Here is a 23442-nt window from a genome sequence, read left to right as displayed (position 1 = left end):
TATTCAATCCCGTATTTGTAGCTTGGATTAGTGTACATCAGGCAGCAAGTACTCTGTGTCCTGTGCCATGGTAACCATTGCAGAGAGCATACAAAGTCTAAGGCATGGTCCCTGTCCTTCAGAAAATTATATTTTGGGGGGCAGCTGGGTGGCCCAATCGGTTAAGTGTCTGACTCTTGATTTCAGGTCAGGTCATGATCTCAGGGTCATGAAATCAAGCCCCTCATTGGGCTCCATGCTCAGCATGGAGTCTGCTTGGGATTCTCTCTCCCTCTCCCTCCCCACCCACTCTTCTCTCTCTCTCTCTCTCTCTCTCTCTCTCTCTCTCTCTCAAATAAATAAATAAAATCTTTTAAAAAAAGAAAATTGTGTTTTATAGACAAGACAACACAAACACTTGACGCAGGGAGTGGGAGTCTTACTGACTAATATAAGATATAGATCATCTATATAGTCTGAAGTTATCAGGAATCACTTCATGAAGGATTGAAGTTTTGCTTGGGTGTACAATATGTAATAAGATAAAATAGAATATATGTGAATGAGCATTCCAGGAAGGAGAGTACCACACCATAAGCAAAATTGAAGAAATGGGATTAATCTTGCAATGAGAAAAGATTGTTGTGCAACCTAACCTATCTCGAGCAGAAATTTTACTTTGGGAAAAGAAAAGTATAGAATAGGGCTACATCAGGGGTCCACTTTAGAGAATCTTACATTTTTCTAAGCAAAACAGAACCTAATTTCTTCTTTGAGTAGCATAAGTTCTTCAAGTGCAAATTAGATGGTAGTGCTTCTGTTTCAACTTAGCAGATTGAACCAAGTTCATCATGTCTTGAAACTCTACTAACAGAGTAAATAAATTTTCAGAAGGGCACAATGACAGAACAGGAGAGGAAATGATAACAGATGAGAGATGTCAACAAAAGTTTTGAAGGCAGAGAGTAAATGGTAGCTGATCTAATTGTGCGAAAGCTGAGATTTAATTGCCTTTGGTGAGGAGTGACAATAACAAGGCGAAATGATTGTCCTTCAGAACTTTCCACAGTCCTGGAAAGGCTTAGGAATTCAAGGCCACAGGTACGTCTGAAAATGAGGTATGGGTGGCGCTAAAAACAAGAGGATTGTTCAGAAGTCCTTGTAAGGAACACTTAGATGCCCTCTGCCCGACACCCTAGATCTCTACCCCCAAACTCTTCTGACAGGTATCTGCCCCACCCAGCCCCACCCAGCCCCTCACTCCAGCCAAAGTCAGAAGACTTCCTCAGTAGAGGCTGAATCAGAAACTTGCAGTGGTAACATCAGGTGCTTTTGAGAGTAGGGTTGATATGTTGCAGTGAAAGTTCACAAACTGTACATCATGCTTCTAGCCACATCTACTCTTGATTCCCAGAAGTGGATCAATCTGGTAAGGGTTAGAATTACTCTGTGGGGAAACTGTCCATCTTAAGAGAAGAATTTTATGTATACTGATATCTGAAGATGGTCAGAGAAATGGGTCCCACCCATCACCCTCAGTGAGGCTCCTGTTAATTTCCTATGGCTGCTGCCACAAATTAATGCAACTAGGTGGCTTCACACTGTGAAAGAAATTAAATCTCTCACAGTTCTGGAGGCTGGAGGTCCAAAATCTGACAGGGCATTACTCCCTCCAAGGACTTGAGGGAAGAATTTATTTCCTTCCTCTTCCAGTCACTGGTTTTGTTGGCTAGTGGCTGTGTTACCCTGGTCTCTGCCTCTGGGGTCACATTACCTCTTTCTTTTTTTGTCTAAAAATCTCCCTGGGCCTCTTATAGGATACTTGTCCTTGGATTTAGGGTCACTTGTATATCCCAGGATGACTTCTTCTTCTCAAGACCCTTAATTACAATGGCAAGGATTCTTTTTCCAAATAAGGTAACATACATAGGAACCAGGAATTAGAATGTGGACTTTTTTTTTTTTTTTTTGGGGGGGCAGGGGCATTCAACCCACTACACTCATCATTCTGCAAGCTCTACCATAAACACAAGAGTTCCCAATAATTCTTTTGAGTCTTGCTCTTAAATATTAATGCACAACTAGGAATTATCAGCATTTGAAGAAAATGTCTAAAACAAAAGACAAAAAAGTGATATATAGAATAAAGAAATTTGAGAGAATATGAATGATGCAGGGAGCACAAGATAACTCTTAAAAAACATAATTGATGCCAGCAGAGATCGAAGAGAAATAATTTTATCCACGAAATAACATTGCTGTGTAAAAAAAGAACATTTAACCACTCAGAAGAGCTTTGAAAATTAATGTAAAATAATGTAAAATTTACATTAATGTAACATGAATGAATATAAAAATGTAAACATGTAATGAAAATAATAAGGTAGTAAATGGTTGGAATGTAAAATTAATTAAATTGCCTAGAAGGTAGAGCAAAAACAAGAAAATCAAAGAGCTGTTCCAAGGTTCAGCTAATGAGTTCCATAAAGAGAACAGGGAAATAGAGAGGGAGAAATTTACAAAGAAAAATACTAAAAATGTTTCCAGAATCAATAAACACAGATTGCCAGAGTGAAAGTTCAGTTGAAACATGTGCAAGGATATTCTTTCCAGCATTGGTTTTTGGAGATGTGGAGTTGGAGAGAACCTGGGCATCCATAATTGGGAAGGTGGACAGGTAAACTGTTGGATGCATACCATGACATACTGTGCAGCAGTTAGGAGCAACAAATACCATGTACACATGGTAACACAGAGTATCTTAAAAGCATAGAGTTTAGTGAAAACAAGAAATAAATACCATCTATATAAATAAAAAATATATGCACACACAATACATAGTTTATAAGAATACATTCAAATAAAATCTATACATTGAATACAAGTTTCTCTTGCTATCTGAAAGTAAAGAATTGTTTGTTTTTTATTGAAAAATAATTAACATGCAATGTTAATTTAATCAGTTTCATATGTACAATCTATTGATTTGACAATTCTATACATTACCTGGTGCTTACCATGATAAGTATAGTCACCAGCTGTTACCATACAACATTATTACAATATTATTGATTATATTCCCGAAACTGTACTATTTGGCTTCATGTTTATTTTATAACTTGAAGTTTGGAACTCTTAATCTTTTTATCTATTTTGCCCATCACCCTACTTCCCTGCCCTCTCTGGCAACCACCAGTGCTCTGTATTTAAGAATATGGTTTTTGTTTGTTTGTTCATTTTTTTTTTTTTGTATTCCACATATAAGTGAAATCACATGATATATGTCTTTCTCTGTCTCACTTCACTTAGTATAATATCCTCTAGGCCCATCTATGTTGTCACAAATGGCAAGATCTTATTCTTTGTATGTCCTAGTAATATTCCATTATCTGTGTATACCACATTTTTTTTTTAGATTTTTATTTATTTATTGAGAAACAGAGAGAGAGAGAGAGAGAGGCAGAGACACAGGCAGAGGAAGGAGGAGGCTCCATGCAGGGAGCCCGATGTGGGACTCAATCCAGGGACTCCAGGATCACACCCTGGGCTGAAGGCAGGTGGTAAACCGCTGAGCCAGCCGGGCTGGCCCTACATTTTCTTTATCTATTTCTCTCTGGTTGGACATGAGTTGCTTCCATATCTTTGCTATTGCAAATAGTTCTGTAGTAAACATAGAGTTGCTTATGTTTTTTAAAATTAGTATTTTTGTTTTCTGTGGATAAGTATCTAGTAGTGGCATCAATAGATCATATGGTATTTATTTCTATTTTTAATATTTTGAGGACCCTCCATACAGGTTTCCACAGTGGTTGGTAAAACTTACATTCCCACCAACACTGCCTGAAGGTTTCCTTTTCTCTACATCCTTGGCAACACATATTTCTTATCCTTTTGCTACTAGCCATTCTTACTAGTGTGATATGATATCTCATTGTGTTTTTGATTTTCATTTCTGTTTTTACTGATGTTGAACATCTTTTCATATGTTCTGTCCGTCTTTCAATAAATGTCTATTCAGGTCCTCTGTCCATTTTTAAATAAATTTTTTTTGGGGGGTTGCATGTTTTTGGTGTTGAATTGAAAGTAGAGGATTCTTATGAGACCTTCTGTAAACAAATATGGTATAAAGCAAAGAAGCAACTACCATTTTATAAAAGCAAAAATGCTCTTTGGATTTTTTCCAGTTATCAAAAATAGATACTAATGTGGGTTTTTCATGAAAGTGAAGTGGTGTAAAATGAACTTTAAGATAGAGGGGGGAAACCTGTATATCATAATGGTAGTTTGTATGGCAGAGAGATAGGAGGCAGGTATAGAGATAAAAGAAAACAAATGAATTTAATTAATAATGAAAATGCCCACAGAGCACTTGATACAACAAATTTGAAAAGAGACCACACCAAACTAGGTCATCACAAAATTTCAGAGCATCTGAGTAGAGATAATATTCTAACAGCTTCTGGTTATTGGGAAGGCGATATATTTTATCAACAAAAAATCAGGAATTAGGGTGGCTTTGGGTTTTTCAGTGATACTGAAAGTTAGAAAAGAACAGAGAAGTTCCTAAAACTTCCTGAAGGAAAAAAAATATCCAAGGTAGAATACTGTACCACCAAAATAGCAGTAATTTGTGACAATGGAATAGCAGTTTTTAAGATACTATTTCTGAAGAAGTTACTGGAGAATGCAAGTTACTAAAAATAAGGAATTAATTGAAGAATGAGAGGGACATGATACCATGCAAACAAGGCATTCAACAGAGGAGAGGAGCAAAGGGGATTTCAGGATGATGATAAAGGGGAGGCTAGCATGACAACTGTCAGAGGCCTAGAGAGCAGAAAGTTCTGATTTGAATAGGATGAAAGAGACCTCTAAGAATAACATCTTTAAGGAAAGAATGAAACAAGTATATTCCCCGATGTATATTGTATTCAGAAAAGTTTAATGGCTCTGTGAAGATTATATATATTCATTTATATAATATATATGAATATGTGTTTGCATTACATATAAACTTATATATTCATATATGTATTTGTATGCACACAATTCCACAAGATAAGAAAGGGTTACCACTAAAGGAACATAAGCAGAGTAAGTTTTCCAGCCCAGCCATCAATCAGATTTTCATTGTGAGTACTGGATTGTGAGATGGTCCCTTACAGTGCTATAACTGCCTTGAGAGGATGGGAGAAGAAGATAAATGTGGGGAGGGGAAGGGAATGTCAAAGGTTAAAATCCTAGGTTCCACAATAAAACAGTCTTTAAGCAGTATCTAAAGTTGGAAGATAAATAGCAGTTTAAATATAATAATATATATATAGTATATATAATATCTAGAAAATTAGAAATGGATATTAGAGGAAAATACAGGTAAAAATTACAAGTGGTGGTTTCTGGGGAGCGTGATTCAGGGGTTGGGAGGGGTGAGGCGGGAGGTGGACAGCTACCTCTTCATTGTAAGTTTTTAAAAAATATTTGATTTTAAAACTCAATATGCATCACTTTGAGAAAAATATAAATAAAAGTTCAAAGTAAAAATGCTGCACTTACATAAAAGTGTAGGATGAAAGGAGTGTGTAAAACCATTCATGTAGCATCAGTGGGGGAAGGATTGGCATAGAGAGACCAGACTCACTAGGATTAAGGAAGAAACAACCATCCTAGTCCAAGTGTGTGGTACGGAGAGCCTGTGGTGACTTGTGAAATGGTTATGATGTAAAAGCAAGAGACATTGTGAAGGCATTCTTAATACTGTGTGTCTCGAGTGGAAAGTCCTAAGACCTAATGGGACTTCTTATGTATGTACTCATTCAGTGAGCATTTATGGCCATCCTTTATGTCCAAGCACTGCTCCAGGTAATTTATTCCGTATAGCCTGTATATGTGACTCTGATGCTTTCTCTGTCTCAAGGATTCCCTACGAGAGGGGCCTGACCACAGACTTCATTCTTCATGTATTTCTACAGAGGGGATAATCTCTTACTTATGTAATCTTACTTGATGTTCTTTATCCTTACATCTTTCCAAAGGGTGTCCATGTGTTAATTCAGAAGATTCAAGACCTGTTCTTACTATTTGAAGAAGGAGAAAAGTAGATGTTATGCTAACAGATCATTGGTGTTCCGGAGGAAGCCTCAGTATGGGTTCAAGATCTATTTTAACAGAGCTGGACATAGGGACAGAGCACTGCCCTCCAGCAAAATTCTTATACCTAACTGTATCTGCTCTGATGGGCTCTCTATGGTTTGGAGTTACATCTTTTCTCCTGCATCCTTCTCCAGATGGGAAAGAGTGACACATTGGGGAAGCATGATTTTTGGCATGTGACAGTCATGAATGAGAACCTTATCTTGCCACTTACTAGGAGTGTACCTTTGGACCAGTTCCTCTGAGCCCACTTCCTCCTCTGTGAAATGGGATAGTGTTGTCTCTCATAGGCAGAGGCCTAGCCCAGGGTCTGGCATGGAGCAGCCATTAGTTCTTAGACCCTTTGATAATACTGGTGTTCATCTTCTCTGCCTGTTTGGTCTAGGTGGCTATCATCTGAGTAGCAGTCTGTGATGTTTGGCTTGAATTGGCCTTGAGTCCATCAGCTTCTCTCTGATGGGGAGACAGCCTCCTCAGGTTGGGAGATGCAACAGACCTGGAATGGCATATGTCTCCTTAGTACTTCTGGAAAAGCCTAGGAAGTGACAACAGCAGCTGGGAACAGCTGGTGTGAATAAATTCTGACATTTAAGGGAGTGTTAACAATAGGGGCCTTACAGGCTGGGACTGAAATATTTCTGTCCCGGTTTCTTTTTCACATTCTGATGCTCAACACATATGGAGTTTTACTGGCGTCTGCAGAGAGTTCAGCAGCAGCTAGTTCTGTGTATAATGGGGCCAAGGATGCTCTCTTTTGCTTGGTCTGGTTCTCACATGTCTCTGGAGGGGATATTGGCTTTCTCTTTGGAGTAAGTGTTTGGTTGGGAGTTGCACTTGAAAGCCAGAGGAAAGCTCTAGAGGTTTTGTCTCCAGGGGACATGTTTCCTGTGCCCTGTAGGCAGTTTGAATGTTATGTGTCCAGGGATTTCCGAAAGCAGAGAAGGAAGACAGTGGAAGGAGGAGCCCCTGTGTTGGGCAAGTGAGAAGATGAGCCTGGGCGAGAGGGGGCAGCAGGTGGCCTATACCAGGGCTCATGGTCCACTGGATACTAAGTGTGGAAATGGCTGAGGCACCCCTTTCAGGGGCACAAGATCCAGTGAGAAGAGGGCTGTCAGCTTCAGTGTATTTAAAGAGGAAGTATGGATAGAAGCACTGCAGCATTTTTACTAGTCTCAGAGGAAATGGGATTTGATGAAAACTATTAGCTTAGGCTTGAAGAGAAGCAGAGCTTCCTGTCTCCATGGAAACAAACCAGGGCTGCAGAAGCACAGGGCTACAGGGCAGAAAACTCACACAAACAGAAAATGACCCTGAGCAAGCCCATTGCCTCTATCCATTGCTCCCTGGGCTTCTGGAAAGAGGAAGGTAGGCTTAGGGGAGCAATTGCATTGTCTTCAGACTGGGACAGGGACAGCCAGGCCAGAGACTGCTGACAAATGCACATGAGAGCAATTGGAAACCTCACATATATCAAGCATATCATAGTTTTCGAAGCTCCTTTGCTTCCATGTATTTTTTAATATACCAGATGGCCTCCACCCAAGGATACTAGCACTCAACGTGGCACAACTAGAGAAAGGCTGCCAAGGGTTAGCCTCAGATATCATTCTGTCCATACAGACTTCGGCAGAAGTTTTAATCTGTACATGTGTGGATGCACACACTTATTCACACAAACTGGTCTTCATGTACATAACGTGACCTGGTACGTACAAGGTGGAAAGTGCTAAGAACCCCGTCCAGATCCTATTGCCCTAAGGACTAAGGGGGAATGGTGACCTTTCCATATTAGAGGAGGAATTCTTCTGGTTGCATCTCTTATATGAGTGGAGTGGCTCACCTGACAAGCAAAGTGACAGCTGTCTGTCTGTCTGTTTTGCCACCAGACTCATTTGCTGAGTGAATCTGATAATTTAGTGCAACTCAGCAAATGTTCATTGGGTATTTACTATGCATAAAATACTTTGCTAGACTGAGGTTACAAAGATAAATAAGGAAATTGTAGATTTGTTAAGCTATCAGGTGTTAAGCAGGGAAAATGACCAGTTTTTAATTGAGGATGATCATCCTGCAGGAACAAGCCTGGAGGCAGGGAGATTCTTGAGGAGTGAAACAGAGAAGCAGTGAACTGTACTCCCCAAAGGAGTACAGTGGCGTGGTAGCAGACAGGATGGGCCAGATCCAAGAGGTGCTGGTTAGACTTGGTTACTGTGTGGGTGTGTCTGAGTGTGGACTAGGGATAGAAATAAGAGGGAAGTCTCTTGGACTACTTCTAGATTTCTGAATTAAGCTATTCCATGGCTAGTGGAGAGCGCAGGACAAAGTGTTTGAGGAGAAGAGTTTAGGTTCTGGATCTGTTGAGTTTGAGAAAACGTAACACACCTTACATCTGTTGGTTATTTTACAGCAGTAGCATACGATTTGTTTCAGGTTGATTTTTTAGGCTATAATTTATTGAGATTGTCCTATACATTGAAGATTGTGCCACTGCCATGACATACATTGTTCCATTTAATCCTCATTAATGAACCTATGAGATATTACTATCTTCTTTTATGAATAGGGCAACTGACAGGGAGATTTGTAATTTGCCTCTCACAAAGTGGTTAAACAGCAGGTTCAGAATTTGGGATATGGTATACCATGGTATGCCAGGCCCAACACCTGTGCTATTAAACACATCCCGCATATAGTAAATGTACTTTTTGGAAGGAAATTACCCAGCATCCAGCACAGCAAATCTTGAGGGAAATGAAAGGACCTTTGGTGGCTGGCAAGACATGTAGAACTTTCTGGTCCTTCAAACAGAGATTTCATGTTCAATGCCAGTATTGACTAGAATAGTATTTATGGTCCCTCCATTACTAGGATGACACTCCTGGATGAATCGTGTGATCATGAAAGTCACGTACAAAGCTATGAGAGCTTTTTGGAAGCATCTGAATTTCCCCAAGCCACTGTTTTGTGTATCAGTTGTCAGAGTTGTATCTTAGAGTGTGATAAAAATTGCTTGAGGTAGAAGGGACTACAAGTGAAGCTATATCTGTGTCATTATAGAAGCTTATGTCTGGCCTCTGTGTTACAGTTGAGGGAACCAGAATAGAAAGTGAAGCAACTTGCCCAAGTTATAGATAGCTATTTAGTGGCAGATCTTGACTGGAACCTAGGTTCTCTGGCTCCCTATCCAGATTACCATTCCTCTGCACAGTAGGTATATCATGGCAGTAAAATGCAGACAACTATACAGTATATCTGGGTTTGAATCCCATCTCTATCATCTTATGACCTTAGACAAGTCACTTCACATTTCCATACCCTTAATGACCCAATTGCAAACAAGGATACAGTATCCACCATGTGGGATTGTTGAGAAAACTAAATCAGATCACATATATTAAGTGTTTAGAACCTGGAAGAAAGTTAATACTTAATCAATGTTAGCTATTAGTAGCAGATTTCTTCTCTCCAGAACCTGGTCTATACCTCAGTAAGTGGGGCTGGGAAAGAGTCATTCTTCTTACCTACCAGGTAACCCCACTGAGTCAATTAGCATGAGCTGAGACGGTTTTGGATACCACCGGTAGGGATGACCAAGTATGGCACCCTGCAGGGAAGAGTAGTAACAAACTAGTGGACCACATTCTTGTGCCCCATGTGTGGCCTTCACCTTAGACACTCTTCCTTTTACAGTTTCTTGGAAATGCCCTAGACTTTCTGCCCTCTGCTCCTGTGGTCTAGACTAGGACCCTGGCCTATTTGTTTCTTTGTTGAATTCTTGTCCTCACAATCTGTTTCAACCTTGATCTCTTTCATGAGATATTTCCAGATCCATATGCCTCCTCCTGCTCCTCCTGTTCTTCAATGAGAATTAAAATCTTTCTCTCATATACTCTCATAACACTATGTGCCTATCCATTATAGAGCCTATTACTCATAATAACAGACAGTTTTGATATAGAATTTAATGATACTGAAGAGCTAACATTTACTGAAAGCTCATCATCTGCCTGATACTATGCCAAATACTTTATATACGTTATTTCAATTAATTTTGATAACAGCCTCATGAGTTAGGTACTGTTGATAACGCCAGTTTATAAATGAGGAAATGGAGGTTGAGAGACTTTGAGTCTTGCCTAAGGCTGCACAGTTAGTAAGGGGAGTATATCAGAGCTACAAATGTCCCTGTCACCTGCTAGGTTTTGTTTCTTATGCTAGAGATGGATTTCCATGTAATTGGATCTCTTCTAACATCTTAGTGCCTTGTTCTTGGGTTGAGTAAAATAACTGCTGAATTGAAGGGAAACCCAGTAACACCAGGCCCCTCTTAGAGGATGCCAGGCTCCCTGTGACCTCCTGGGGAATAATATTGCAGAGACTAAAGATGACTCTAGTGTCTTAAGTGTAAGGAGCAAAATCACTGGCCCTTGAAATCCAGGCGGAAGCCCCAGAGAGGCTGTTTACTCTACAGAGTGGCCCTTGCCTAAATCTTCAAGACAAGTAATGGTTTTACACTGAACATTTTTTTTCACATGGCTATTGCTACTAATATTTTTTTAGTTATTGATTATGTCCTTTTCCCACTTTCCTATTGGCATGTTTATCTTTTTTTCATATGAACTTGAAAAATCTATTTGTGTAGATCTATTTGTAAAGATGTTAGCCTTTTTAAATCCTGTGTAGCACTATTTAGGAAATAATTGCTCTTAAAAGATAAAGTTGTCATCATATTGGGACTTGTGGGCAACTAAGTGTGTTGGAAGCAGAAAAAGACTAAAATGGTTGTTCTTTTAAATTTAGGGCACTTCATTTAGAAAGCATTCCATATGTGTTCATTTGTTTGATTCTCACAAATGGTAGTAGGAACTATATTATCATTATTTTACAAATAAGGAGAGTAAAAGCGAATAAATATTATGCCCTAAGTCATTAATCTGAAAATGTGGTGTTCTGGTGTGATAGAAGCTAACAGTCATATCCAGAAAGATCAACTTTGAGGGACAGTGTTGAAGTGCTAACGGAAATGAATTAGAAAGACCAGTAAGTAGGACTATCAAGATAAATAATCAGGACAAGGTACTGTTCTACACAGACTCACCCTTTTTATAGAGAAATTTGAACAAATATGTTGGGACTTCATTAGATGCCCTTTTGGTGATGTTGAGACAATGGCCAAATATAAAAATGACCCCATTATCTTTTGAAGATTTTTTTGCACATGGGATTTTTTAACTTTAAATTTTACTTATTGAACATATAGTACAATATTGGTTTTTGGAATAGAATTCAGTGATTCATCACTTAACATGTAACAGTGCTCATCACAAGTGCCCTCTTTTTTTTTTTTTTAAAGATTATTTATTTATTTTTTCATGAGAGATACACACACACAGAGAGAGAGAGAGAGAGAGAGAGAGAGGAAGAGACACAGGCAGAGGGAGAAGCAGGCCCCATGCTGGGAGCCTGACGCGGGACTCGATCCCAGGTCTCCGGGATCAGGCCCTGGACTGAAGGCAGCACTAAACCGCTGAGCCACCCTGGCTGTCCCATAAGTGCCCTCTTTAATGCCCATCACCCATCTAGCCCATTCCACACCCACCTCCCTCTAGGAACCCTCAGTTTGTTTGCTATCATTAAGAGTCACTTATGCTTGTTCCCCTCTCTCCTTTTTTCTTTTCTGCTTTCCCTTATGTCCATTTGTTTTCTGTCTTAAATTCCACATATGATAAGACAAAATCAGAGAGGGAGACAAACCATAAGAGACTCTTAACTATAGGAAACAAACTGAGGGTTGTTGGAGGGCGGGGGGGGGAGGGGATGGGGTAACTGGGTGATGGACATTAGAGGATTATTAATGTAATGAGCATTGAGTGTTATATGCAGCTGATGAATCTGAACTGAACTCTACTTCTGAAACTAATGATACACTGTGTCAATTCATTGAATCTAAATAAAACTTTAAAAGCTCCACATATGAATGAGATCATATGGTGTTTGTCTTCCTCTGATTGACTAATTTCAATAGCGTAATATTCTCTAATCAGTCAATGGATATTTGGACTATTTCTATAGTTGATAATGCCGCTATAAACGTTGGGGTGCATGTACCCTTCGGATCTGTATTTTTGTATCCTTCGGGTTACCTAGTAGAACAGTTGCTGGATAATCAGGTAGTTCTGTTTTGAGGAATCTCCAAACCATTCTCCAGAGTCGCTGCACCAGTATACATTCCTACCAGCAGTATAAGAGGGTTCCCCTTTCTCCACATACTCACCAACACCTGTTGTTTCTTGTGTCATTGACTTTAGCCATTCTGACAGGTGTGATATGGTATCTCATTGTGGTTTTGATATGCATTTCCCTGATGATGAGTGATATTGAGTAGATGCTCATGTGTCTTTATGCCATCTAGATGTCTTCTTCAAAAAAGTGTCTATTCATGTCTTCTACCCATTTCTTTTTTTTCTTTTTTTTTTCTACCCATTTCTAAACTGGATTATTTGTTTTTTGTGGTGCTGTTTGATAAATTCTTCATAGATTTTGGATACTAGCCCTTTATCAGATATGTTGTTTGCAAATATCTTTTCCCATTCCATAGGCTGCCTTTTATTTTTGTTGATTGTTTCCTTTGCTGTGCAGAAGCTTTTTATTTTGATAAAGTCCCAGTAAAAAAATAAAAAATAAAAAAAATAAAGTCCCAGTAGTTCATTTTTGCTATTGTTTCCCTTGCCTCTGGCACTGTTGTCTAGTAAGTAGTTGCTACGGCTGAGGTCAAAGAGGTTTCTGCCTGTGTTCTTCTCTAGGATTTTGATGGTTATTTTTGCTTGGCCAAGTTCTTAGGTGTCTAAAACAATCCTGTTATCTCCTCTGCCATACCTTAACTAGCTTAGTATAGATTTACCCTCTAACACTCTGATACCTTTATATATATATATATATCCACATCTCTACACACCCTACATATATACATATTTATATACATACAGATATTTTCACACATGAACATATACTTTGTATTCATGTTCCAACTCTAATGCATGCATGCACTATTCTGTAGTGTTTGTCCTTCCATGAAGTGCTAATGGTCCCTACAGATGACTGTACATTCCGAATTCACCCTGCACAGCATACACTATATTGCATACTTGTACACCATATTTAAACCTTGAAATTGTAGATCTATTTCAAGAATGTTTCCATCTAAAAATCGCATTTACTTATCTGTTTTTCAGAGGATGAGTTTACTTAATAGAGACAAGCTTATTTAATATGTTTACTTAATAGAGTAATATGAGGGACATCTTGGGTGGCTCAGCAGTTGAGTGTATGCCTTTAGCTCAAGACATGATCCCAGGATCCAGGATCAAGTTCTGCATAGGGCTCCCTGCGAGGAGCTTGCTTCTCCATCTGCTTATGTCTCTTCGCCTCTCTCTGTCTCTCATGGATAAATAAATAAAATATTTAAAAAAATAGAGTAATATGAAACAGTGTTTAAGAAGATGGGTTTGCTAACAGACAGATCTGGATTTAATTTACGTTTCCACCCCGGAGCTCCAAACGGTATCTCTTTTCTTGGGTATCCCTTAGGCATCTCAAATTCAGGATGCTCTAAACTGAATTCATTCTCTCATTCTCCTACCCTCCACTCACTGTCCCCCCATACTCTCCATCTGTTACCTTGCATCACATTCATTATCTAAGACGATAATCTTAGTTAATACTTTTTCACTTACTCTCTGCATCTAATTGCTTATCAAGACCTATTGATTCCATCCTTGAAAGGTTTCCTGAACTAGATCCTGGACTGTAGCAACTGTCTCCTTAAGTGCCCTCCTTACTCTACTCCAGCCTGCTGTCCATCACCAAAGCAGTCTTTCTAAACTAGACATTTAATTATGTGATTTGTATATCTTAACTATTTACAATGGTTTCCTGTTGCCTAAATAATGGAATCATTTTTGTTTTGACTTGTTCAGTTTTTCAACAAATAGGTACTGAGCTTCTGTTATGTGCCAGCCAGTGTTCTAGATGCTGCCTACATAGCAGAGAACAAAACAGACAAAAAGTTCTGCACTTGTGAAGCTTGAGTTCCAAGATGAGCATATTACAATTGTATATTTTCATTTAGGTAATTGAAAGGCAAACCTTGTTCTTAAAAAGGGCAGAGATGTTTCTTTCCCCTATTTTGGTCTTTAACTTTAATATAATATTAATAAACACAAATAAGATTTTCACTTTACCAAACTGAAATTTATTTGAACACTTATGTGTATAAGAATAACCAGGACATTCCTTAGAACAGTAAGAAACAGGGACTTTTTCTACAAGTAGTAAAATTATATTCTAAAATTGCATTCTGAAATAGGGTGGTATGATGCAGGAATAGGAAGACCAAAGGGAGACTCAAATATATATGTAAACTTATAACAGTATATATGTGTCACTTCAAATTAGCAAAAATGAATTATTCAGTAAATGGCACTATTAAGTGGCCAGCACCTGAAATGAAGAAAATTGAATTAAATCCCCAGTTTTCATATCTTACATCATAATAAATTGCAGGTAGAGCTAGTATAAAAATGTGTATATTTTTAAATTAAACCATAAAAGTATTCAAAGAAATTATGCACAATTTAAAATTCTTCAAGGCGGAAGGCTTTTCTAAGTGTGATGCAAATTAATAAGCCATTAAGGAAACAATGGATACATTTGAATTTGTAAAAATAAAAATACACTACCAAAATTCATTAATAAAAATCAAAAGACAAAACTTCAGTTAGTTTTGAGTTTTAGATGGAGTCTGTAGAGGATTAGGGAAGATGATTTTTTAAAAAAGGTGACTGACCATAAAAAATATCTGATTGTAAACAGAAAATGAGAATATCAAACACTGGTGGGAGAAAACAGGTGAAGATTTTAGGGGGTGAAATCATCAGGATATGGTGGTAAGCGATCAGCTGTAACGGATGAGGAAAGATAGCAGAGGTATCTCAAGATTTGATTGTAAATGTCTTGGAGAATTTTAGTCCCATTTACTGAGATGAATAACAGAGGAAAGGAAAAAAACCTCTTGTTCTAGGAGGGAGATACATTCAAGATCAAACAGAATTTGGGGTCCATGAGGGCCAAATAAGTAGATAAGATTAGCCAATACCTGTGTTTTAAGAACAGAGAGAGAAAAGATGTGACATACTATCACGAAATGATAGAGAAACTGGTAAAAATAGTAAGGTTATCTATAGAAGGCATATAGAAAAGAAAAGAAAACAGATTTATCAAAAATTTAACCATTAAAGAGTTAGAATGTCAAGATGGATCAAGAGGAGATCATGAAAGCACCACATCATAGAAAACAAAGAAGTACAAGGTTTCGAAAAGGAATGAGAAAACCCCAAATGCTCTCCCTTTATAACCACTGTCCCTTACCCACTCCCCACCACCCCCAGGTGACCACTAATTTGTTCTCCATCTCTCTAATTCTGTCATTTTAAGAATGTCATCTAAATAGAATTAGACAGTAAGATCTTGAAATGGGCAGTATTTTCACTCAGCATAATTTCCTTGAAATCTACGCAGATTGTTCCATGTAACAATAGTTCATTCCCCCCCACTTTTTTTTTCTGAATAGTATTCCATGGCACAGGTATACCACAGTTTGTTTAACCATACACCTCTTGGAGAACATTTGGACTGTTTTTAGTTTTGAGCTATTACAGATAAAGTTTCCATGAAGACTTCTGCGAAGATTTTTGTGTGAATACGTTTTCTTTTCTCTGGGATAAATGCTCAAGAGTAAAATTGCTGGGTCATATGGTAAATGCATGTTCAGTCTATAAGAAACTGTCAATCTGTCTTCTGGAATGGCTATACCATTTTATATTCCTGCTAGCAATAGATGAGAGTTCTTTTTTTTCCATGTCCTCACTGGCTGGCTTAAAAATAATTAAATAGTATACAATGAACATTAATAAGCATCTCAACTTTATGTTGAAATTTTAAGGCAATATAAGTAATGTTGGCCAGTGATTATTAAATAGGTGATATTTTTTAAGATTTTACTTTTCATTTATTTGAGAGAGAGAGTGAGCATGAGCAGGGGGAAGTGGCAGACTGAGAGGGAAAAGCAGACTCTCCACTGAGCAGGTAGCCCGATGTGGGGCTAGATCCTAGGACCTCAGGATCATGACTTGAGCTGAAGGCAGACACTTAACCAACTGAGCCACCCAGGCTCCCCAAAATAAATGAGTTTTTAATATTATGGACCAGTATATTCTTAGAAAAAGAGAATAAACAAAAACAGAAAACTAACATTGTGTAGAACAGATGAATAACCTTCAATTTTAGCAGCTAAAGGCTTTAAAGCAGACAGAGTAATCACAAACACCACTTCAACTGCTGGCTTCTCTCATCATCAATTTATTGAAGCATCCAAATTAATGTCCCTTATCTTGCATGACCTCTCAAAGCTTAGTGCAACCTACCTTTCCATCCTTGATCCTACCTTCCTCGCCTTTAGCTCTGCCACACACTTGCTGCTCCTGGCTTCCCCAGACACACATTCCTCCATTTCTTTGTTCACTTTGCCTAGAAATAACCAGCCCCTTCAACCTGCATCTGCTCCCTGCTTTATTTGACTGAGGACTCATCTTGTAAGGTCATATTTCCCTGAAGTCTCCTCATCTGTGTTTCCACTGCACTGTGTATAATCCTCTATTAGAGCACTTGTCTTACAGTTCTCTGAGGATATCCTTGTCCCTTTTGTAAAAGTATGAAGGCAGGTTGCACGGTGAGTTTATCTTCCTTTCCCCAGCACTTAGAATGCACAATTCGTAGGCACACAGTTGGCTCCCAGTAAATGCCCTCCAGTGAACAAATCAAAGGCCATCTTCCTGCTTGTGGGATGTCTGTATTTGTCAGAAATTTTCCTGAGATCTCAGGCATTGTTCTCAGTGGATATAATTCCCCTGAAACCCAAGTTTAATATTAGTTGAAGGGCTGAACACAGATTAGTGTAATAGAACTCCATTATTTTGCTAGTGTCGAGGGACAACTCTGAGAACTGTGTAGACCTTCTCCATTACAGGGAGAAAGAGGGAACATTTGTCATTATCAGTATGGGGGACATGACCCAGTGTAATCAAATTGTTGCTATTTGAGAGGCTTTTAAATGGCTTTTCCTTGCTGTCATAATTTATCCCACATGCTCATTTCATTGTAGCTTTTGTGCCAAAATCTTATGCTTTTCAAGATTAGAAAAGAATTTTATGCTTGAACCTATGTCTCTTTTTCTGGTCTGTGGAATCTCCTAGTAATTGCTTTCACCACATGGAAATTTGTAATAGTTTTAGAACCTCACTTCATTCTGAGCTTATAGCCCATAGTCAAGCCTCTATAATTAGACATGTTTTCTCTGCACTTGCAGACATGTGCACACCGAGGTGGCTGAAATAATACCTCCCAATTTCCCCGGTTGATAATCACAGTCTTTACAACTTGGTTATATACTGGGTGCTTGGCATTTCTAGCTGTTAAGTTTGGATCCTGTTAGAGTTGTAGTTGAATTAAAAGTTCTTTATTTTCCCCGTGATGTCAAGTGCATCACTACATTCTCAACACTTAATTATCATTGCATCCTAAAATATTCCTCATTTAGCAAAAATATTGAAATACTTTGAAAAAGCAAACTCTGATATGTGGGGAGAACACTGAGATACTGTGTTCCACAGTATCTCCACAGAGAACCCAGGAAAATGAACAGCAAGTGAGAGCATTTGGAAGAATAAGAGAGACCCCCAAACCTGTTAAAAGGTCCCCATTACCATTACCCACATTACACTAAACTTGATAACTAATGTGTTTAAGCAGATGACACATCCACAAGCTGAAATTCACCAGACCAGAGAAGCCCCACCCCCCCAGCTCTCCCCAGAGTTGACTGAAATGGCAATAAAATGGAGTGTGATCATCCTCCTTTCCTCTCATGACCTTCTAAGCTGCACACAGGCAGTATCTCTGCCATCACCTTGCCATTACATTTTCATATCAGATTCTTCCCTAAGATCAGGGTACCCACTGATCCCATATAACATGAGGGAGGGATGACCTTCTTTGCAGATGTTAGTACCTCTGCCATCAGGTATCTGAGACCAAGAACTGAGGAGAGAAGACACACGATAATTTAAGTAGAAGTAGATAAAGAGAAGAAACATTTATCTGCTCATTTATTAAAATCCTTTTCCAGTAAATGTTTATTAAGCACCTGAATATTGGGTACTCTGTTTGATAGTGAGTGAAATGAGGTCCATCACCCTCATGAGCTCCATATTCTAACAGTGAAGAGAGAAAACCAGCAAACATATGAATAATGTGATATTAATGGTAAATGTCATGACGAAAATGAACAGGCTTTGAACAGCAGCTCTGACTCCATCTTCAAATGGAAAAAAAATCAGACTTGAGAGAATAGCTACTATTCTCTGACGATCTGCATGGGTCTGACCTCTATGTCAAATCTGTGGATATGCTTTTCTCAGCTGACACAACTGCTTCCTCACTGTTCCCCACAGGGGAAATGCTGCATGCTCTTCTCAAGGTGACAGTGTCAGGTATCCTGCAAATACCCTTTCCCACCCAACTGGGCTACCAAAAAAAACAACCAGGCAACAGTATCTTGAATGCATTAATTAACCTATGTGGGGCATGTCCTGTCCTTTGCTCAGTGGTGTTCAAGAGGATGCCTCTGAGTTAACCAGTGGTGAAAGATGCCCTAGTGGATAAAACAAATTCATATTCTTCCCAGGGATAAGGAGCTGGATCCAGGACTATGCTGTTAATAACATCCCCACCCTCTACCTTCCCTGTGCAGACACCCATGAATAGAAAAAAAAATCCTAAAACGGTCAGAGGGAACCTCAAGGCCAAGTTGTGTCCCAGATTGGGTGCCCCCCAGAGAGGAGGTGTGTTATTCATTCAATCACTCATTTCTGGCCCTTTTCCTCAATGCTGTCCTCAGAAGCAGTAGCAAATAACTGTCTAGGTTGGCCTGTGTTGGACATTATCACAGATAATAAAACACGGGTTATCTCTTCTTTCTAGGAATTTCTTGTCCATCTAGTTTTCAACCCTGGTCAAGACTTGCTCCTGGCTAAAGCTGAGAAATAGGTGGCGTTCGTACTTGATTACACACCGTCTCTCTCTCCTAATTTAATGTCACTCCTTCCTTTCCCCCCATTCTCCAGAAGGAAAATGATTTGATGGAATCACTAGTTTACATAGAGTGTTTGTGCCTGGATTTCCCTTGAAAAAAGACCCTAAGAATGGAGTTGGGTATAGGTGGTTTGTTTGGCAGGTGATCTCTAACTGCAAAAGGAAAAAAGTGGGGAAATTTAAACAGAGAAGGGGGAGAAGCCAAAGAATACATATTAATTGAGAGAGTTACTAGTATGGATTGCGGAGGCTTCATCTCCTGGGAACCTTCTAAGGAACCATATAGAATATACCTCAGAATTGCCCACCCAAGGCTTGAGAAATTGGGATATATATAATCTTGATTAATTCCTGTCCCTCCTTGAGTGATGACACTTTGGGGTTGCCCTGCTTGCCAGCTGAGCAAGCTCCCAGGGCACTGGAAAAATCCCTTAGGCAGAGAAACAAAGACGTGGGCACTTGAGGTGGGAGCTATCACATCTGTCAAAGTGCAGAGGATCTGTCCACTGCAGCTTGAGGACAACCCAGAGGTGATCTGAGAGGATACAAAGTGGGGCATCCAGAGCATACACTGCTTGCTGTCCATTCAAGGAGAAGTTCATTTGTTCAACACTTGTTGAGCACCTGCTGTGTGCCAAGAATAGTTTTCCTGAGATGAGTTTCCAGGTGAATTAAAAGAAGCAGGGTGAGGGATGCCTGGGTGGCTCAGTTGGTTAAGAGTCTGACTCTTGATCTCAGCTCAGGTCTCAATCTCAGGGGCATGAGTTCAGGCCCTGCATTGGGCTCTCTGCTGGGCATGGATTCTTCTTAAAAAATAAAAATAAAAAATAAAAGAAGCAGGGTGAGAACAGACCCGAGGTATGGAGCAGCCTGGGGGAGCAGGTGTTCCACTGTTCAGAATGACGACATCCCTCAGATGGCTGGAGAGGTGCTCTGGGAATAAGTATGCTGCTTAGAAGCCATGGGCTGGGTAGAGCACACCTGTCAAATCCTGCAAGGCCAATCAGAGACCTGAAAGTTCAGGTCAGCATGACCCTACCCCTCTTCTATAGCCTGATTCCTCCTCCCAAGCCTATTTGGCCATCTATACCCTGACACCTGCCATGCCAGCTTGAAGTCATTACCCTTTTCTCTTTTGCCTTCTCTCCCAACACACCCACCATTCCATTTTATCATGGTGTGCACTTGTCCTGCTTGGCCTGCCTGTCCTTTTCACCCTCCTCCTTACCATGAGGTACAGTGCTCCCATTATCATTGCTCAGTTCCCCATTTACACAGCTAATCCTGTTAAGGACCAATTTAAGCAATGCTAGAGTCTGGAGCTTTTATGACTTAAGCAATTGAGGATCTCCTTATGTTGCCAATGATGAATGATATAATAAATAAGCAGAGTCTCAATGAAAATACTCATCCATCATATTTGATGTCGCAGAAGTCTCATATCAAACTTAATAGGTCTGTAAATTAAAAAGAGTGGGTCTCAGTAGCCAGAGGGTCATTCTGTCTTAGAATTTCTGGACACTGTCCCTTTATCTGGGTCTGGCCCCATGAGTCAGCTTCCCTACCTCATCCCCCCAGCCTGCCTGTGTGTTGTAGCCTGTCCGTTCCCTTTCCCCAGGGGTTGAGAGAGCAGAAGCGGGCTGTCAGGAGGAAGAAGGGACTCTGCCACCATCCCCATGACTGTCCTAACCACCTGCCTTGAGTCACCTGGCCTCCAGTCCAGAGAGCCACAGCAGAGGTCCTCAGGGTACCTGCCCATTGGCAGCTGTACAAACCAAACGACCGTGTCACCTGTAGATATCCCCTCAGCCTCCCTGAGCACAAGGGCCCCCTCCCTGTGAGTGAATGAAGCAAATTAGAGCATGTGCTGGCCTTTCTCAGGTGGCTTGTGTGCCAAGTGGAATTTCAGGCTCTCTCTCTCTGCCCTGTTCTGGTTTCCTTTGCCTCTCTGTCTCCATCCGGTTTCTGATAGCAAAGGTTAACGTTATAATTAAACAATCAATTTAGCAAATTTTCTTTGGGGATTTCCTTTCCTTTCCTTTTGGCAACTGTAGCTTCTCTTATCTCAAGAGATGCCCTGTGAAGTATATCTGAGGTGTTTTCACTTTCCTTCATCTACAGTTGTTTTTTTTAAATGCTGTTTTCTTGGACTACCAAATGATAAATAAGATGCAGCTTGTTCATGGTTTATATAAGCAAGAAGGAATATATTTGCTTCTCTCTGCAGGAGAATAGAAGGAGGCAAGCTGATGGCTGTTACCCAAGGCCCTGCTCCCAGATAACATGGGGATTTGGGAGTCTAAGAATATTAATTGGATATAGAGAGAACAGTGGCAATTTCGAGTACCCAGGAGGGACATGCAGTGCTGGAGTAGAGTGTTAGAGAAATTTACCTGGTGGTGATTTGGTCTTCATTTCTCCCATGTTTTGTTTCTTGTGCAAAACATGTATGTGACAAGAGATGGGAATAGGGAAAGGGAGTTCATGGAGGGGAGAAGAGAAGAAATAAACTTTGAAAATTCTAGTTGCCATGACAACATAATGAGCTCCAAAAGTGGTATCTCTGAACTAGTTTTGCATGGAAAAGCAGGGGAGCCCAGAAGGAAAGAATTAAAATAATACAAATAATAAAACAGTGATCATGACGCAAAAGACACCTCAGAAGAGCCACTTCTTGCCATTCCCTGGGGACCTGGGCTGCCAAAGCGACTTGTTCCCAGCTGACCACAGCAGCGACAGTGGGATTACTGTTGGGGGTTGGGGGGAGGCCAGAATGCTTTTCACAATCTCCTGGGCTCTGGGCGATGCGCAGCTGAGAGATGCTGACAAAAGAAACTCCTCCGTGCATTGTGTGAGGCATAGTGTGCTGAGAGCCCTCTAAAAGCCAGTCTCTCCTCCAGCCCTGTTCTCCTTCCTTTCTTCCCTCCCACCTGCGCACTCACCCCCTTATGGCCTAGCTTAGTCCTCCCAGAGGCAGCCCAAGAGGCAATGTGTGCTGTATCGCTTTGACCACAGTAGTTGGGAGCACAGTCCCCATTGCTGGGCCTTCATTGTAACTGGGAGGCTCACCTCCCCCAGCCAAGTGCCCCAGAGCTGTATGGGGTTTAGGAAAGAGAGCAAGCAGCTTTTAGAAGCATAAAATACGAAGGCTGAGAAAGAGTTGTAAGTAATGGTTTGTTGACTACTCTCAAATTGGAAATGCACCCAAGGCATCTGAGAAATGTTTACTCAAAAAAAAGGGGGGGGGGGCTGCCCCGGTGGCCCAGCGGTTTAGTGCCACTTTCAGCCCGGGGTGTGATCCTGGAGACCTGGGATCAAGTCCCACCTCAGGCTCCCTGCACGGAGCCTGCTTCTCCTTCTGCCATCTCTCTCTCTCTCTCTCTCTCTCTCTCTCTCTCATGAATAAATAAATAATATTTTTTCAGAAAGATATTTTAATAAATCTCTCAGTACTTCCTTATTCTCATTCAAATGTGTTCATTTTTCCTTGTTAGAGTAACTATGGACATTGCAATATATATTCTTTTCTCATATATAATCGGCATTTATTTTACAGCATTTTGAACCAATCTGTGAGTTAACACACTTGTTCTTAGGACATGGTGAATTTGGGGATCCTGCTGCCGCCACCTTGTGCTTGATAGTGGTACTCACTAGTCTACATTATTCTCTCTCTACCACCAAGCACAATAGCTGGCACACAATCATTACTTTATATATGTTTGTTGAATAAATAGAATGAGTGCTTGGTTCCAGCTGAAGAATCAAGGCCTCTTTATTATATGTGCTCTGGCTTGACTCCAACAAATGGCTATTTGGCAATTATCCATGTCCAGGTCAACAGATGGCTTATAGGTATATACGTAAGAAACCTGCTACCCCTGAGGAGGGCAGCACCTCTATGGAAATAAGCAAATCATGGAGATCAGTAAAGACGGATCAACTATTATCTAGCACCTTTCAGATATTATCCAGTTAAAGTATTAATTGTTTTCATAATACTTCCTGCTTTAGAACCATTTATTAGTGAGAGGAAACTCCTGTTCCCTGCCTTCATGTTTTCATATGGAGGTACTTCCTCTAGAAAACACTAGGCTTCTCTCTCTG

At 40.0% G+C, this 23442-nt stretch overlaps 1 protein-coding gene across 2 annotated transcripts in view; it reads left to right on the top strand.

The window, feature by feature from the left end:
• Positions 1 to 23442, top strand: part of CACNA1E (calcium voltage-gated channel subunit alpha1 E) — a 382345-nt gene that overhangs the window by 233612 nt on the left and 125291 nt on the right. The gene's annotated exons all lie outside the window — the stretch shown is intronic.

The sequence above is a fragment of the Vulpes lagopus genome, chromosome 1 (genome assembly GCF_018345385.1).
Source record: "Vulpes lagopus strain Blue_001 chromosome 1, ASM1834538v1, whole genome shotgun sequence".
NCBI lineage: Eukaryota > Metazoa > Chordata > Mammalia > Carnivora > Canidae > Vulpes > Vulpes lagopus.
Note: the sequence above shows the minus strand (reverse complement) of the source record. Positions and strands in the feature narration are given on the sequence as shown.